The sequence below is a fragment of the Puntigrus tetrazona genome, unplaced genomic scaffold (assembly GCF_018831695.1).
Source record: "Puntigrus tetrazona isolate hp1 unplaced genomic scaffold, ASM1883169v1 S000000499, whole genome shotgun sequence".
Classification (NCBI taxonomy): Eukaryota; Metazoa; Chordata; class Actinopteri; order Cypriniformes; family Cyprinidae; genus Puntigrus; species Puntigrus tetrazona.
The window spans coordinates 180,324-197,316 of NW_025048139.1; the positions used below are offsets into that span (position 1 = coordinate 180,324).

Consider the following 16,993-nt stretch of genomic DNA (forward strand, 5'->3'; position numbering starts at 1 on the left):
CCTACTTGGAGATAAAAGCCTTCTTAGAGTAAAAAACCTTTTATCTGGGGCCATTTCTTTACAGAAACTACTGGAGCTTGTGCTGTGCTCTGTCAGGAAAATTGGACACCTTCACAGCAAATTGACAAGCTGCGTGAAATCAAGACACGTGAAATTGGACAGCTTCACAGCAGATTGACGAGGCAGACTTCCTTGAGTTCCTGCTCTAACATACTTGGAGATAAAAGCCTTCTTAAAGTGAAACACCTTTTATCAGGTGGCCATTTCTTTACAGAAAATACTGGAGCTTGTGCTGTGCTCTGTCAGGGAAAATTGGACAGCTTCACAGCAGATTGACAAGGCAGACTTCCTAGAGTTCCTGCTTTAACCTACTTGGAGTTAAAAGCCTTTGTAGCGTGAAAGACCTTTTATTAGGTGGCCATTTCTTTACAGAAACTACTGGAGCTTGTGCTGTGCTCTGTCAGGGAAAATTGGACACCTTCACAGCAAATTGACAAGCTGCGTGAAATCCAGACACGTGTCAAGGCAGACTTCCTTGAGTTCCTGCTCTTACCTACTTGGAGATAAAAGCCTTCTTAAAGTGAAAAACCTTTTATCAGGTGGCCATTTCTTTACAGAAAATACTGGAGCTTGTGCTGTGCTCTGTCAGGAAAATTGGACACCTTCACAGCAGATTAACAAGCTGCGTGAAATCCACACACGTGTCAAGGCAGACTTCCTTGAGTTCCTGCTTTAACCTACTCAGAGTTACAAGCCTTGTAGCGTAAAAAACCTTTTATCAGGTGGCCATTTCTTTACAGAAAATACTGGAGCTTGTGCTGTGCTCTGTCAGGGAAAATTGGACACCTTAACAGCAAATTGACAAGCTGCGTGAAATCCACACACGTGTCAAGGCAGACTTCCTTGAGTTCCTGCTTTAACCTACTCAGAGTTAAAAGCCTTGTAGCGTGAAAAACCTTTATCAGGTGGCCATTTCTTTACAGAAAATACTGGAGCTTGTGCTGTGTTCTGTCAGGAAAATTGGACACCTTCACAGCAGATTGACAAGGCAGACTTCCTAGAGTTCCTGCTTTAACCTACTTGGAGTTAAAAGCCTTTGTAGCGTGAAAAACCTTTTATCAGGTGGCCATTTCTTTACAGAAACTACTGGAGCTTGTGCTGTGCTCTGTCAGGGAAAATTGGACACCTTCACAGCAAGTTGACAAGCTGCGTGAAATCCAGACACGTGTCAAGGCAGACTTCCTTGAGTTCCTGCTCTAACCTACTTGGAGATAAAAGCCTTCTTAGAGTGAAAAACCTTTATCTGGTGGCCATTTCTTTACAGAAAATACTGGAGCTTGTGCTGTGCTCTGTCAGGGAAAATTGGACAGCTTCACAGCAGATTGACAAGGCAGACTTCCTTGAGTTCCTGCTCTAACCTACTTGGAGATAAAAGCCTTCTTAGAGTGAAAAAACTTTTATCTGGGGCCATTTCTTTACAGAAAATACTGGAGCTTGTGCTGTGCTCTGTCAGGAAAAATTGACACCTTCACAGCAGATTGACAAGGCAGACTTCCTAGGGTTCCTGCTTTAACCTACTTGGAGTTAAAAGCCTTTGTAGCGTGAAAGACCTTTTATCAGGTGGCCATTTCTTTACAGAAACTACTGGAGCTTCTGCTGTGCTCTGTCAGGGAAAATTGGACACCTTCACAGCAAATTGACAAGCTGCGTGACATCCACACACGTGTCAAGGCAGATTTCCTTGAGTTCCTGCTCTAACCTATTTGGAGATAAAAGCCTTCTTAAAGTAAAAACCTTTTATCAGGTGGCCATTTCTTTACAGAAAATACTGGAGCTTGTGCTGTGCTCTGTCAGGGAAAATTGGACAGCTTCACAGCAGATTGACAAGGCAGACTTCCTTGAGTTCCTGCTTTAACCTACTCAGAGTTAAAAGCCTTTGTAGCGTGAAAAACCTTTTATCAGGTGGCCATTTCTTTACAGAAACTACTGGAGCTTGTGTTGTGCTCTGTCAGGGAAAATTGGACACCTTCACAGCAAATTGACAAGCTGCGTGAAATCCAGACACCTGTCAAGGCAGACTTCCTTGAATTCCTGCTCTAACCTACTTCGAGATAAAAGCCTTCATAGAGTGAAAAACCTTTTATCTGGGGGCATTTCTTTACAGAAAATACTGGAGCTTGTGCTGTGCTCTGTCAGGGAAAATTGGACAGCTTCACAGCAGATTGACAAGGCAGACTTCCTTGAGTTCCTGCTCTAACGTACTTGGAGATAAAAGCCTTCTTAGAGTGAAAAACCTTTTATCTGGGGCCATTTCTTTACAGAAACTACTGGAGCTTGTGCTGTGCTCTGTCAGGAAAATTGGACACCTTCACAGCAAATTGACAAGCTGCGTGAAATCAAGACACGTGAAATTGGATAGCTTCACAGCAGATTGACGAGGCAGACTTCCTTGAGTTCCTGCTCTAACCTACTTGGAGATAAATGCCTTCTTAGAGTGAAAAACCTTTTATTTGGGGCCATTTCTTTACAGAAAATACTGGAGCTTGTGCTGTGCTCTGTCAGGGAAAAATGGACAGCTTCACAGGAGATTGAAAAGGCAGACTTCCTTGAGTTCCTGCTTTAACCTACTCAGATTTAAAAGCCTTTGTAGCGTGAAAAACCTTTTATCAGGTGGCCATTTCTTCACAGAAACTACTGGAGCTTGTGCTGTGCTCTGTCAGGAAAATCAGACACCTTTACAGCAAATTGACAAGCTGCGTGAAATCCAGACACCTGTCAAGGCAGACTTCCTTGAGTTCCTGCTCTAACCTACATGGAGATAAAAGCCTTCGTTGAGTGAAAAACCTTTTATCTGGGGGCCATTTCTTTACAGAAAATACTGGAGCTTGTGCTGTGCTCTGACAGGGAAAATTGGACACCTTCACAGCAAATTGACAAGGTGCGTGAAATCCACACACCTGTCAATGCAGACTTCCTTGAGTTCCTGCTCTAACCTACTTGGAGATAAAGGCCTTCTTAGAGTGAAAAACCTTTTATCTGGGGCCATTTCTTTACAGAAACTGCTGGAGCTTGTGCTGTGCTCTGTCAGGAAAATTGGACATCTTCACAGCAGATTGACAAGGCAGACTTCCTTGAGTTCCTGCTCTAACCTACTTGGAGATAAAAGCCTTCTTAGAGTGAAAAACCTTTTATCTGGGGCCATTTCTTTATAGAAAATACTGGAGCTTGTGATGTGCTCTGTCAGGGAAAATTGGACAGCTTCACAGCAGATTGACAAGGCAGACTTCCTTGAGTTCCTGTTCTAACCTATTTGGAGATAAAAGCCTTCTTAGAGTGAAAAACCTTTTATCTGGGGGCCATTTCTTTACAGAGAATACTGGAGCTTGTGCTGTGCTCTGTCAGGAAAATTGCAAACCTTCACAGCAAATTGACAAGCTGCGTGAAATCCAGACACGTGTCAAGGCAGACTTCCTTGAGTTCCTGCTCTAACCTACTTGGAAAGCCTTCTTAGAGTGAATAACCTTTTATCTGGGGGCCATTTCTTTACAGATAGCAATAAAGACTGTGCCTGTTTCTACCCGGTTTCGAACAGGGGACCTTTCACGTGTAAGGCGAACGTGATAACCACTACACTACGGAAAATTCTGGAGCTTTATTTGTGCTCTGTCAGAGAAACTTACGCACCATTAGAGCAGATTGACAAGCTGCGTGAAATCCACACGCGTTTCACAGAAGACCTCCTTAAGTTCACAGCAGGAGCTGCAGAACTGCTTTTAAAAATGCACAATGGTCATTTCTTTTGTGCTTTGTTGAAAATTACTTGGATACTAGCACAGACTCTGCTGGCCTGGCAGTTACCACAGCCTAGAGTGACTCAATATTTTTCTTCACACCTGTGTAAAGAAATGCCTTCACAGATTAGAGCGGCAGAAAAACCTTTTACCTTTGCTCTGTCAGGAAAATTGGACAGCTTCACAGCAGATTGACAAGCTGCGTGAAATCCACCACACACGTGTCAAGGCAGACTTCCTTGAGTTCCTGCTTTAACCTACTCAGAGTTAAAAGCCTTGTAGCGTAAAAACCTTTTATCAGGTGGCCATTTCTTTACAGAAAATACTGGAGCTTGTGCTGTGCTCTGTCAGGAAAATTGGACACCTTAACAGCAAATTGACAAGCTGCGTGAAATCCACACACGTGTCAAGGCAGACTTCCTTGAGTTCCTGCTTTAACCTACTCAGAGTTAAAAGCCTTGTAGCGTAAAAAACCTTTTATCAGGTGGCCATTTCTTTACAGAAAATACTGGAGCTTGTGCTGTGTTCTGTCAGGAAAATTGGACACCTTCACAGCAAGTTGACAAGCTGCGTGAAATCCAGACACGTGTCAAGGCAGACTTCCTTGAGTTCCTGCTCTAACCTACTTGGAGATAAAAGCCTTCTTAGAGTGAAAACCTTTTTATCTGGGGGCCACTTCTTTACAGAAAATACTGGAGCTTGTGCTGTGCTCTGTCAGGAAAATTGGACAGCTTCACAGCAGATTGACAAGGCAGACTTCCTTGAGTTCCTGGTCTAACCTACTTGGAGATAAAAGCCTTCTTAGAGTGAAAAAACTTTTATCTGGGGGCCATTTCTTTACAGAAAATACTGGAGCTTGTGCTGTGCTCTGTCAGGGAAAATTGGACAGCTTCACAGCAAACTGACAAGCTGCGTGAAATACACACATGTGTCAAGGCAGAATTCCTTGAGTTCCTGCTCTAACCTACTTGGAGATAAAAGCCTTCGTTGAGTGAAAAACCTTTTATCAGGTGGCCATTTCTTTACAGAAACTACTGGAGCTTGTGCTGTGCTCTGTCAGGGAAAATTGGACACCTTCACAGCAAATTGACAAGCTGCGTGAAATCAAGACACGTGAAATTGGATAGCTTCACAGCAGATTGACGAGGCAGACTTCCTTGAGTTCCTGCTCTAACCTACTTGGAGATAAATGCCTTCTTAGAGTGAAAAACCTTTTATTTGGGGGCCATTTCTTTACAGAAAATACTGGAGCTTGTGCTGTGCTCTGTCAGGGAAAAATGGACAGCTTCACAGGAGATTGAAAAGGCAGACTTCCTTGAGTTCCTGCTTTAACCTACTCAGATTTAAAAGCCTTTGTAGCGTGAAAAACCTTTTATCAGGTGGCCATTTCTTCACAGAAACTACTGGAGCTTGTGCTGTGCTCTGTCAGGGAAAATCAGACACCTTTACAGCAAATTGACAAGCTGCGTGAAATCCAGACACCTGTCAAGGCAGACTTCCTTGAGTTCCTGCTCTAACCTACATGGAGATAAAAGCCTTCGTTGAGTGAAAAACCTTTATCTCTGGGGCCATTTCTTTACAGAAAATACTGGAGCTTGTGCTGTGCTCTGACAGGGAAAATTGGACACCTTCACAGCAAATTGACAAGGTGCGTGAAATCCACACACCTGTCAATGCAGACTTCCTTGAGTTCCTGCTCTAACCTACTTGGAGATAAAGGCCTTCTTAGAGTGAAAAACCTTTTATCTGGGGGCCATTTCTTTACAGAAACTGCTGGAGCTTGTGCTGTGCTCTGTCAGGGAAAATTGGACATCTTCACAGCAGATTGACAAGGCAGACTTCCTTGAGTTCCTGCTCTAACCTACTTGGAGATAAAAGCCTTCTTAGAGTGAAAAACCTTTTATCTGGGGGCCATTTCTTTATAGAAAATACTGGAGCTTGTGATGTGCTCTGTCAGGAAAATTGGACAGCTTCACAGCAGATTGACAAGGCAGACTTCCTTGAGTTCCTGTTCTAACCTATTTGGAGATAAAAGCCTTCTTAGAGTGAAAAACCTTTTATCTGGGGGCCATTTCTTTACAGAGAATACTGGAGCTTGTGCTGTGCTCTGTCAGGGAAAATTGCAAACCTTCACAGCAAATTGACAAGCTGCGTGAAATCCAGACACGTGTCAAGGCAGACTTCCTTGAGTTCCTGCTCTAACCTACTTGGAAAGCCTTCTTAGAGTGAATAACCTTTTATCTGGGGGCCATTTCTTTACAGATAGCAATAAAGACTGTGCCTGTTTCTACCCGGTTTCGAACAGGGGACCTTTCACGTGTAAGGCGAACGTGATAACCACTACACTACGGAAAATTCTGGAGCTTTATTTGTGCTCTGTCAGAGAAACTTACGCACCATTAGAGCAGATTGACAAGCTGCGTGAAATCCACACGCGTTTCACAGAAGACCTCCTTAAGTTCACAGCAGGAGCTGCAGAACTGCTCTTTAAAAATGCACAATGGTCATTTCTTTTGTGCTTTGTTGAAAATTACTTGGATACTAGCACAGACTCTGCTGGCCTGGCAGTTACCACAGCCTAGAGTGACTCAATATTTTTCTTCACACCTGTGTAAAGAAATGCCTTCACAGATTAGAGCGGCAGAAAAACCTTTTACCTTTGCTCTGTCAGGGAAAATTGGACAGCTTCACAGCAGATTGACAAGCTGCGTGAAATCCACACACGTGTCAAGGCAGACTTCCTTGAGTTCCTGCTTTAACCTACTCAGAGTTAAAAGCCTTGTAGCGTAAAAACCTTTTATCAGGTGGCCATTTCTTTACAGAAAATACTGGAGCTTGTGCTGTGCTCTGTCAGGGAAAATTGGACACCTTAACAGCAAATTGACAAGCTGCGTGAAATCCACACACGTGTCAAGGCAGACTTCCTTGAGTTCCTGCTTTAACCTACTCAGAGTTAAAAGCCTTGTAGCGTAAAAAACCTTTTATCAGGTGGCCATTTCTTTACAGAAAATACTGGAGCTTGTGCTGTGTTCTGTCAGGGAAAATTGGACACCTTCACAGCAAGTTGACAAGCTGCGTGAAATCCAGACACGTGTCAAGGCAGACTTCCTTGAGTTCCTGCTCTAACCTACTTGGAGATAAAAGCCTTCTTAGAGTGAAAAACCTTTTATCTGGGGGCCACTTCTTTACAGAAAATACTGGAGCTTGTGCTGTGCTCTGTCAGGAAAAATTGGACAGCTTCACAGCAGATTGACAAGGCAGACTTCCTTGAGTTCCTGGTCTAACCTACTTGGAGATAAAAGCCTTCTTAGAGTGAAAAACCTTTTATCTGGGGGCCATTTCTTTACAGAAAATACTGGAGCTTGTGCTGTGCTCTGTCAGGAAAATTGGACAGCTTCACAGCAAACTGACAAGCTGCGTGAAATACACACATGTGTCAAGGCAGAATTCCTTGAGTTCCTGCTCTAACCTACTTGGAGATAAAAGCCTTCGTTGAGTGAAAAACCTTTTATCTGGGGGCCATTTCTTTACAGAAAATACTGGAGCTTGTGCTGTGCTCTGACAGGGAAAATTGGACACCTTCACAGCAAATTGACAAGGTGCGTGAAATCCACACACCTGTCAATGCAGACTTCCTTGAGTTCCTGCTCTAACCTACTTGGAGATAAAGGCCTTCTTAGAGTGAAAAACCTTTTATCTGGGGGCCATTTCTTTACAGAAACTGCTGGAGCTTGTGCTGTGCTCTGTCAGGAAAATTGGACATCTTCACAGCAGATTGACAAGGCAGACTTCCTTGAGTTCCTGCTCTAACCTACTTGGAGATAAAAGCCTTCTTAGAGTGAAAAACTTTTATCTGGGGGCCATTTCTTTATAGAAAATACTGGAGCTTGTGATGTGCTCTGTCAGGGAAAATTGGACAGCTTCACAGCAGATTGACAAGGCAGACTTCCTTGAGTTCCTGTTCTAACCTATTTGGAGATAAAAGCCTTCTTAGAGTGAAAACCTTTTATCTGGGGGCCATTTCTTTACAGAGAATACTGGAGCTTGTGCTGTGCTCTGTCAGGAAAATTGCAAACCTTCACAGCAAATTGACAAGCTGCGTGAAATCCAGACACGTGTCAAGGCAGACTTCCTTGAGTTCCTGCTCTAACCTACTTGGAAAGCCTTCTTAGAGTGAATAACCTTTTATCTGGGGGCCATTTCTTTACAGATAGCAATAAAGACTGTGCCTGTTTCTACCCGGTTTGAACAGGGGACCTTTCACGTGTAAGGCGAACGTGATAACCACTACACTACGGAAAATTCTGGAGCTTTATTTGTGCTCTGTCAGAGAAACTTACGCACCATTAGAGCAGATTGACAAGCTGCGTGAAATCCACACGCGTTTCACAGAAGACCTCCTTAAGTTCACAGCAGGAGCTGCAGAACTGCTTTTTAAAAATGCACAATGGTCATTTCTTTTGTGCTTTGTTGAAAATTACTTGGATACTAGCACAGACTCTGCTGGCCTGGCAGTTACCACAGCCTAGAGTGACTCAATATTTTTCTTCACACCTGTGTAAAGAAATGCCTTCACAGATTAGAGCGGCAGAAAAACCTTTTACCTTTGCTCTGTCAGGGAAAATTGGACAGCTTCACAGCAGATTGACAAGCTGCGTGAAATCCACACACGTGTCAAGGCAGACTTCCTTGAGTTCCTGCTTTAACCTACTCAGAGTTAAAAGCCTTGTAGCGTAAAAAACCTTTTATCAGGTGGCCATTTCTTTACAGAAAATACTGGAGCTTGTGCTGTGCTCTGTCAGGGAAAATTGGACACCTTAACAGCAAATTGACAAGCTGCGTGAAATCCACACACGTGTCAAGGCAGACTTCCTTGAGTTCCTGCTTTAACCTACTCAGAGTTAAAAGCCTTGTAGCGTAAAAAACCTTTTATCAGGTGGCCATTTCTTTACAGAAAATACTGGAGCTTGTGCTGTGTTCTGTCAGGGAAAATTGGACACCTTCACAGCAAGTTGACAAGCTGCGTGAAATCCAGACACGTGTCAAGGCAGACTTCCTTGAGTTCCTGCTCTAACCTACTTGGAGATAAAAGCCTTCTTAGAGTGAAAAACCTTTTATCTGGGGGCCACTTCTTTACAGAAAATACTGGAGCTTGTGCTGTGCTCTGTCAGGAAAATTGGACAGCTTCACAGCAGATTGACAAGGCAGACTTCCTTGAGTTCCTGGTCTAACCTACTTGGAGATAAAAGCCTTCTTAGAGTGAAAAAACTTTTATCTGGGGGCCATTTCTTTACAGAAAATACTGGAGCTTGTGCTGTGCTCTGTCAGGGAAAATTGGACAGCTTCACAGCAAACTGACAAGCTGCGTGAAATACACACATGTGTCAAGGCAGAATTCCTTGAGTTCCTGCTCTAACCTACTTGGAGATAAAAGCCTTCTTGAAGTGAAAAACCTTTTATCAGGTGGCCATTTCTTTACAGAAAAAACTGGAGCTTGTGCTGTGCTCTGTCAGGGAAATTTGGACACCTTCACAGCAGATTGACAAGGCAGACTTCCTTGAGTTCCTGCTTTAACCTACTTGGAGTTAAAAGCCTTTGTAGCGTAAAAGACCTTTTATCAGGTGGCCATTTCTTTACAGAAACTACTGGAGCTTGTGCTGTGCTCTGTCAGGGAAAATTGGACACCTTCACAGCAAATTGACAAGCTGCGTGAAATCCAGACACGTGTCAAGGCAGACTTCCTTGAGTTCCTGCTCTAACCTACTTGGAGATAAAAGCCTTCTTAGAGTGAAAAAACTTTTTTCTGGGGGCCATTTCTTTACAGAAACTACTGGAGCTTGTGCTGTGCTCTGTCAGGGAAAATTGGACACCTTCACAGCAATTTGACAAGCTGCGTGAAATCCACACACGTTTCAAGGCAGACTTCCTTGAGTTCCTGCTCTAACCTACTTGGAGATAAAAGCCTTCTTAAAGTGAAAAACCTTTTATCAGGTGGCCATTTCTTTACAGAAAATACTGGAGCTTGTGCTGTGCTCTGTCAGGAAAAATTGGACAGCTTCACAGCAGATTGACAAGGCAGACTTCCTTGAGTTCCTGCTCTAACCTACTTGGAGATTAAAGCCTTCTTAGAGTGAAAAAACTTTTATCTGGGGGCCATTTCTTTACAGAAACTACTGGAGCTTGTGCTGTGCTCTGTCAGAGAAAACTGGACACCTTCACAGCAAATTGACAAGCTGCGTGAAATCCACACACGTGTCAAGGCAGACTTCCTTGAGTTCCTGCTTTAACCTACTTAGAGTTAAAAGCCTTTGTAGCGTGAAAAACCTTTTATCAGGTGGCCGTTTCTTTACAGAAACTACTGGAGCTTGTGCTGTGCTCTGTCAGAGAAAACTGGACACCTTCACAGCAAATTGACAAGCTGCGTGAAATCCACACACGTTTCAAGGCAGACTTCCTTGAGTTCCTGCTCTAACCTACTTGGAGATAAAAGCCTTCTTAAAGTGAAAAACCTTTTATCAGGTGGCCATTTCTTTACAGAAAATACTGGAGCTTGTGCTGTGCTCTGTCAGGGAAAATTGGACAGCTTCACAGCAGATTGACAAGGCAGACTTCCTTGAGTTCCTGCTCTAACCTACTTGGAGATTAAAGCCTTCTTAGAGTGAAAAAACTTTTATCTGGGGGCCATTTCTTTACAGAAACTACTGGAGCTTGTGCTGTGCTCTGTCAGGGAAAATTGGACACCTTCACAGCAAATTGACAAGCTGTGTGAAATCCACACACGTTTCAAGGCAGACTTCCTTGAGTTCCTGCTCTAACCTACTTGGAGATAAAAGCCTTCTTAAAGTGAAAAACCTTTTATCAGGTGGCCATTTCTTTACAGAAAATACTGGAGCTTGTGCTGTGCTCTGTCAGGAAAATTGGACAGCTTCACAGCAGATTGACAAGGCAGACTTCCTTGAGTTCCTCCTCTAACCTACTTGGAGATTAAAGCCTTCTTAGAGTGAAAAAACTTTTATCTGGGGGCCATTTCTTTACAGAAACTACTGGAGCTTGTGCTGTGCTCTGTCAGGGAAAATTGGACACCTTCACAGCAAATTGACAAGCTGCGTGAAATCCACACACGTTTCAAGGCAGAATTCCTTGAGTTCCTGCTCTAACCTACTTGGAGATAAAAGCCTTCTTAAAGTGAAAAACCTTTTATCAGGTGGCCATTTCTTTACAGAAAATACTGAAGCTTGTGCTGTGCTCTGTCAGGGAAAATTGGACAGCTTCACAGCAGATTGACAAGGCAGACTTCCTTGAGTTCCTGCTTTAACCTACTCAGAGTTAAAAGCCTTTGAAGCGTGAAAAACCTTTTATCAGGTGGCCATTTCTTTACAGAAACTACTGGAGCTTGTGCTGTGCTCTGTCAGGAAAAATTGGACACCTTCACAGCAAATTGACAAGCTGCGTGAAATCCAGACACCTGTCAAGGCAGACTTCCTTGAGTTCCTGCTCTAACGTACTTCGAGATAAAAGCCTTCATAGAGTGAAAAACCTTTTATCTGGGGGCCATTTCTTTACAGAAAATACTGGAGCTTGTGCTGTGCTCTGTCAGGGAAAATTGGACACCTTCACAGCAAATTGACAAGCTGTGTGAAATCCAGACACGTGTCAAGGCAGACTTCCTTGAGTTCCTGCTCTAACCTACTTGGAAAGCCTTCTTAGAGTGAAAAACCTTTTGTCTGGGGGCCATTTCTTTACAGATAGCAATAAAGACTCTGCCTGTTTCCACCCGGGGACCACTCGCGTGTAAGGCGAACGTGATAACCAGTACACTACGGAAACTTGTTGTTCTTTCTCTACCATGATTTACCTGGAACGTCGCAAAGACTTTAGGAATTCTCGCAAAACAAGAAGCTATATTTCTGTAAAGAAATGTTAGGCAAACGCGATGACCACTACACTACAGAATCTCCTGGAGCTTTACTTGTGCTCTGTCAGGGAAAATTACACACCATTAGAGCAGATTGACAAGCTGCGTGAAATCCACACACGTGTCAAGGCAGACTTCCTTGAGTTCCTGCTTTAACCTACTCAGAGTTAAAAGCCTTGTAGCGTGAAAAAACCTTTTATCAGGTGGCCATTTCTTTACAGAAAATACTGGAGATTGTGCTGTGCTCTGTCAAAGAAAATTGGACACCTTCACAGCAAATTGACAAGCTGCGTGAAATCCAGACACGTGTCATGGCAGACTTCCTTGAGTTCCTGCTCTAACCTACTTGAGAGATAAAAGCCTTCGTAGAGTGAAAAACCTTTTATCTGGGGGCCATTTCTTTACAGATAGCAATAAAGACTGTGCCTGTTTCAGCCGGGACCTTTCGCGTGAGGCTAACGTGATAACCACTACACTACGGAAACATACTCTTCTTTCTCTACCATGATTTACCTGGAACGTCGCAAAGACTTTAGGAATTCTCGCAAAAAAGGAAGCAATGTTTCTGCTCGGTTTTAAACCGAGGACCTTTCGCGTGTTAGGCGAACGTGATGACCACTACACTACAGAAACTCCTGGAGCTTTACTTGTGTTCTGTCAGGGAAAATTGGACAGCTTCACAGCAGATTGACAAGCTGCGTGAAATCCACACACGTCTCAAGGCAGACTTCCTTGAGTTCCTGCTTTAACCTACTCAGAGTTAAAAGCCTTGTAGCGTGAAAAACCTTTTATCAGGTGGCCATTTCTATACAGAAAATACTGGAGCTTGTGCTGTGTTCTGTCAGGGAAAATTGGACACCTTCACAGCAAATTGACAAACAGCGTGAAATCCACACACGTGTCAAGGCAGACTTCCTTGAGTTCCTGCTTTAACCTACTCAGAGTTAAAAGCCTTGTAGCGTGAAAAACCTTTTATCAGGTGGCCATTTCTTTACAGAAAATACTGGAGCTTGTGCTGTGCTCGGTCAGGGACAATTGGACACCTTCACAGCAGATTGACAAGGCAGACTTCCTAGAGTTCCTGCTTTAACCTACTTGGAGTTAAAAGCCTTTGTAGCGTGAAAAACCTTTTATCAGGTGGCCATTTCTTTACAGAAACTACTGGAGCTTGTGCTGTGCTCTGTCAGGGAAAATTGGACACCTTCACAGCAAATTGACAAGCTGCGTGAAATCCACACACGTGTCAAGGCAGACTTCCTTGAATTCCCGCTTTAACCTACTTGGGGTTAAAAGCCTTGTAGCGTGAAAAAACTTTTATCAGGTGGCCATTTCTTTACAGAAAATACTGGAGCTTGTGCTGTGCTCTGTCAGGGAAAATTGGAGACCTTCACAGCAGATTGACAAGGCAGACTTCCTTGAGTTACTGCTCTAACCTACTTGGAGATAAAAGCCCTCTTAGAGTGAAAAACGTTTTATCTGGGGGCCATTTCTTTACAGATAGCAATAAAGACTGTGCCTGTTTCCAGCCGGGGACCTTTCGTGTGTGAGGCAAACATGATAACTACTACACTACGGAAACTTACTCTTATTTCTCTACCATGATTTACCTGGAACGTCGCAAAGACTTTAGGAATTCTCGGAAAACAAGAAGCTATGTTTCTGTAAAGAAATGTTAGGCAAACGCGATGACCACTACACTACAGAAACTCCTGGAGCTTTACTTGTGCTCTGTCAGGGAAAATTACACACCATTATAGCAGATTGACAAGCTGCGTGAAATCCACACGCGTTTTCTCTGTTTCAAAAATTGGACAGCTTCACAGCAGATTGACAAGGCAGACTTCCTTGAGTTCCTGCTCTAACCTACTTGGAGATAAAAGCCTTCTTAAAGTGAAAAACCTTTTATCAGGTGGCCATTTCTTTACAGAAAATACTGGAGCTTGTGCTGTGCTCTGTCAGGAAAATTGACACCTTCACAGCAAATTGACAAGCTGCGTGAAATCCACACACGTGTCAAGGCAGACTGCCTTGAGTTCCTGCTTTAACCTACTCATAGTTAAAAGCTTTTGTAGCGTGAAAAACCTTTTATCAGGTGGCCATTTCTTTACAGAAAATACTGGAGCTTGTGCTGTGCTCTGTCAGGAAAAATTGGACACCTTCACAGCAAATTGACAAGCTGCGTGAAATCCACACACGTGTCAAGGCAGACTTCCTTGAGTTCCTGCTTTAACCTACTTAGAGTTAAAAGCCTTTGTAGCGTGAAAAACCTTTTATCAGGTGACCATTTCTTTACAGAAAATACTGGAGCTTGTGCTGTGCTCTGTCAGGGAAAATTGGACACCTTCACAGCAATTTGACAAGCTGCGTGAAATCCACACACGTGTCAAGGCAGACTTCCTTGAGTTCCTGCTTTAACCTACTCAGAGTTAAAAGCTTTTGTAGCGTGAAAAACCTTTTATCAGGTGGCCATTTCTTTACAGAAAATACTGGAGCTTGTGCTGTGCTCTGTCAGGGAAAATTGGACACCTTCACAGCAAATTGACAAGGCAGACTTCCTTGAGTTCCTGCTCTAACCTACTTCGAGATAAAAGCCTTCTTAGAGTGAAAAAACTTTTATCTGGGGGCCATTTCTTTACAGAAAATACTGGAGCTTGTGCTGTGCTCTGTCAGGGAAAATTGGACACCTTCACAGCAAATTGACAAGCTGCGTGAAATCCAGACATGTGTCAAGGCAGACTTCCTTGAGTTCCTGCTCTAACCTACTTGGAGATAAAAGACTTCTTAGAGTGAAAAACCTTTTATTTGGGGGCCATTTCTTTACAGAAAATACTGGAGCTTGTGCTGTGCTCTTTCAGGGAAAATTGGAAAGCTTCACAGCAGATTGACAAGGCAGACTTCCTTGAGTTCCGGCTCTAACCTACTTGGAGATAAAAGCCTTCTTAGAGTGAAAAACCTTTTATCAGGTGGCCATTCCTTTACAGAAAATACTGGAGCTTGTGCTGTGCTCTGCCAGGGAAAATTGGACAGCTTCACAGAAGATTGACAAGGCAGACTTCCTTGAGTTCCTGCTTTAACCTTCTCAGAGTTAAAAGCTTTTGTAGCGTGAAAACCTTTTATCAGGTGGCCATTTCTTTACAGAAAATACTGGAGCTTGTGCTGTGCTCTGTCAGGGAAAATTGGACAGCTTCACAGCAGATTGACAAGGCAGACTTCCTTGAGTTCCTGCTTTAACCTTCTCAGAGTTAAAAGCTTTTGTAGCGTGAAAAACCTTTTATCAGGTGGCCATTTCTTTACAGAAAATACTGGAGCTTGTGCTGTGCTCTGTCAGGGAAAATTGGACACCTTCACAGCAAATTGACAAGCTGCGTGAAATCCACACACGTGTCAAGGCAGACTGCCTTGAGTTCCTGCTTTAACCTACTCAGAGTTAAAAGCTTTTGTAGCGTGAAAAACCTTTTATCAGGTGGCCATTTCTTTACAGAAAATACTGGAGCTTGTGCTGTGCTCTGTCAGGGAAAATTGGACACCTTCACAGCAAATTGACAAGCTGCGTGAAATCCACACACGTGTCAAGGCAGACTTCCTTGAGTTCCTACTTTAACCTACTCAGAGTTAAAAGCTTTTGTAGCGTGAAAAACCTTTTATCAGGTGGCCATTTCTTTACAGAAAATACTGGAGCTTGTGCTGTGCTCTGTCAGGGAAAATTGGACACCTTCACAGCAAATTGACAAGCTGCGTGAAATCCACACACGTGTCAAGGCAGACTTCCTTGAGTTCCTGCTTTAACCTACTTAGAGTTAAAAGCCTTTGTAGCGTGAAAAACCTTTTATCAGGTGGCCATTTCTTTACAGAAAATACTGGAGCTTGTGCTGTGCTCTGTCAGGAAAATTGACACCTTCACAGCAAATTGACAAGCTGCGTGAAATCCACACACGTGTCAAGGCAGACTTCCTTGAGTTCCTGCTTTAACCTACTCAGAGTTAAAAGCTTTGTAGCGTGAAAAACCTTTTATCAGGTGGCCATTTCTTTACAGAAAATACTGGAGCTTGTGCTGTGCTCTGTCAGGGAAAATTGGACACCTTCACAGCAAATTGACAAGGCAGACTTCCTTGAGTTCCTGCTCTAACCTACTTCGAGATAAAAGCCTTCATAGAGTGAAAAACCTTTTATCTGGGGGCCATTTCTTTACAGAAAATACTGGAGCTTGTGCTGTGCTCTGTCAGGGAAAATTGGACACCTTCACAGCAAATTGACAAGCTGCGTGAAATCCAGACATGTGTCAAGGCAGACTTCCTTGAGTTCCTGCTCTAACCTACTTGGAGATAAAAGACTTCTTAGAGTGAAAAACCTTTTATTTGGGGGCCATTTCTTTACAGAAAATACTGGAGCTTGTGCTGTGCTCTGTCAGGGAAAATTGGAAAGCTTCACAGCAGATTGACAAGGCAGACTTCCTTGAGTTCCTGCTCTAACCTACTTGGAGATAAAAGCCTTCTTAGAGTGAAAAACCTTTTATTTGGGGGCCATTTCTTTACAGAAAATACTGGAGCTTGTGCTGTGCTCTGTCAGGGAAAATTGGACAGCCTCACAGCAGATTGACAATTCAGACTTCCTTGAGTTCCTGCTCTAACCTATGTGGAGATAAAAGCCTTCTTAGCGTGAAAAACATTTTATCTGGGGGCCATATCTCTACAGATAGCAATAAAGACTGTGCCTGTTTCCACCCGGTTTCGAACCGGGGACCTTTCGCGTGTAAGGCGAACGTGATAACCACTACACTACGGAAACTTGCTCTTTTTTCTCTACCATGATTTACCTGGAACGTCGCAAAGACTTTATGAATTCTCGCAAAACAAGAAGAAATATTTCTGCTCGGTTTTGAACCGAGGGCCTTTCAGCGTTAGGCGATCGCGATGACCAATACACTACAGAAATCCACACGCATTTCGCAGAAGACCTCCTCCTTCACAGCAGGAGCTGCAGAACTGCTTTTGAGAATCCACAGTGGTCATTTCTTTTGTGCTTTGTTGAAAATTACTTGGATACTAGCACAGACTCTGCTGGCCTGGCAGTTACCACAGCCTAGAGTGACTCAATATTTTTCTTCACACCTGTGTAAAGAAATGCCTTCACAGATTAGAGCGGCAGAAAAACCTTTTACCTTTGCTCTGTCATGGAAAATTGGACACCTTCACAGCAAATTGACAAGCTGCGTGAAATCCACACGTGTCAAGGCAGACTTCCTTGAGTTCCTGCTCTAACCTACTTGGAGATAAAAGCCTTCTTAGAG

The 16,993-nt window shown here is 43.4% G+C and overlaps 2 non-coding genes across 2 annotated transcripts; both read right to left on the reverse strand.

Annotated features, from left to right (window-relative positions):
- Nucleotides 1-12,266: 12,266 nt before the first annotated feature.
- trnav-aac lies at nt 12,267-12,339 on the reverse strand. The gene has a single exon. It is a non-coding gene; the product is annotated as a tRNA-Val (tRNA).
- Nucleotides 12,340-16,418: 4,079 nt separating this feature from the next.
- trnav-uac lies at nt 16,419-16,491 on the reverse strand. Its single transcript has one exon. It is a non-coding gene; the product is annotated as a tRNA-Val (tRNA).
- Nucleotides 16,492-16,993: the final 502 nt, after the last annotated feature.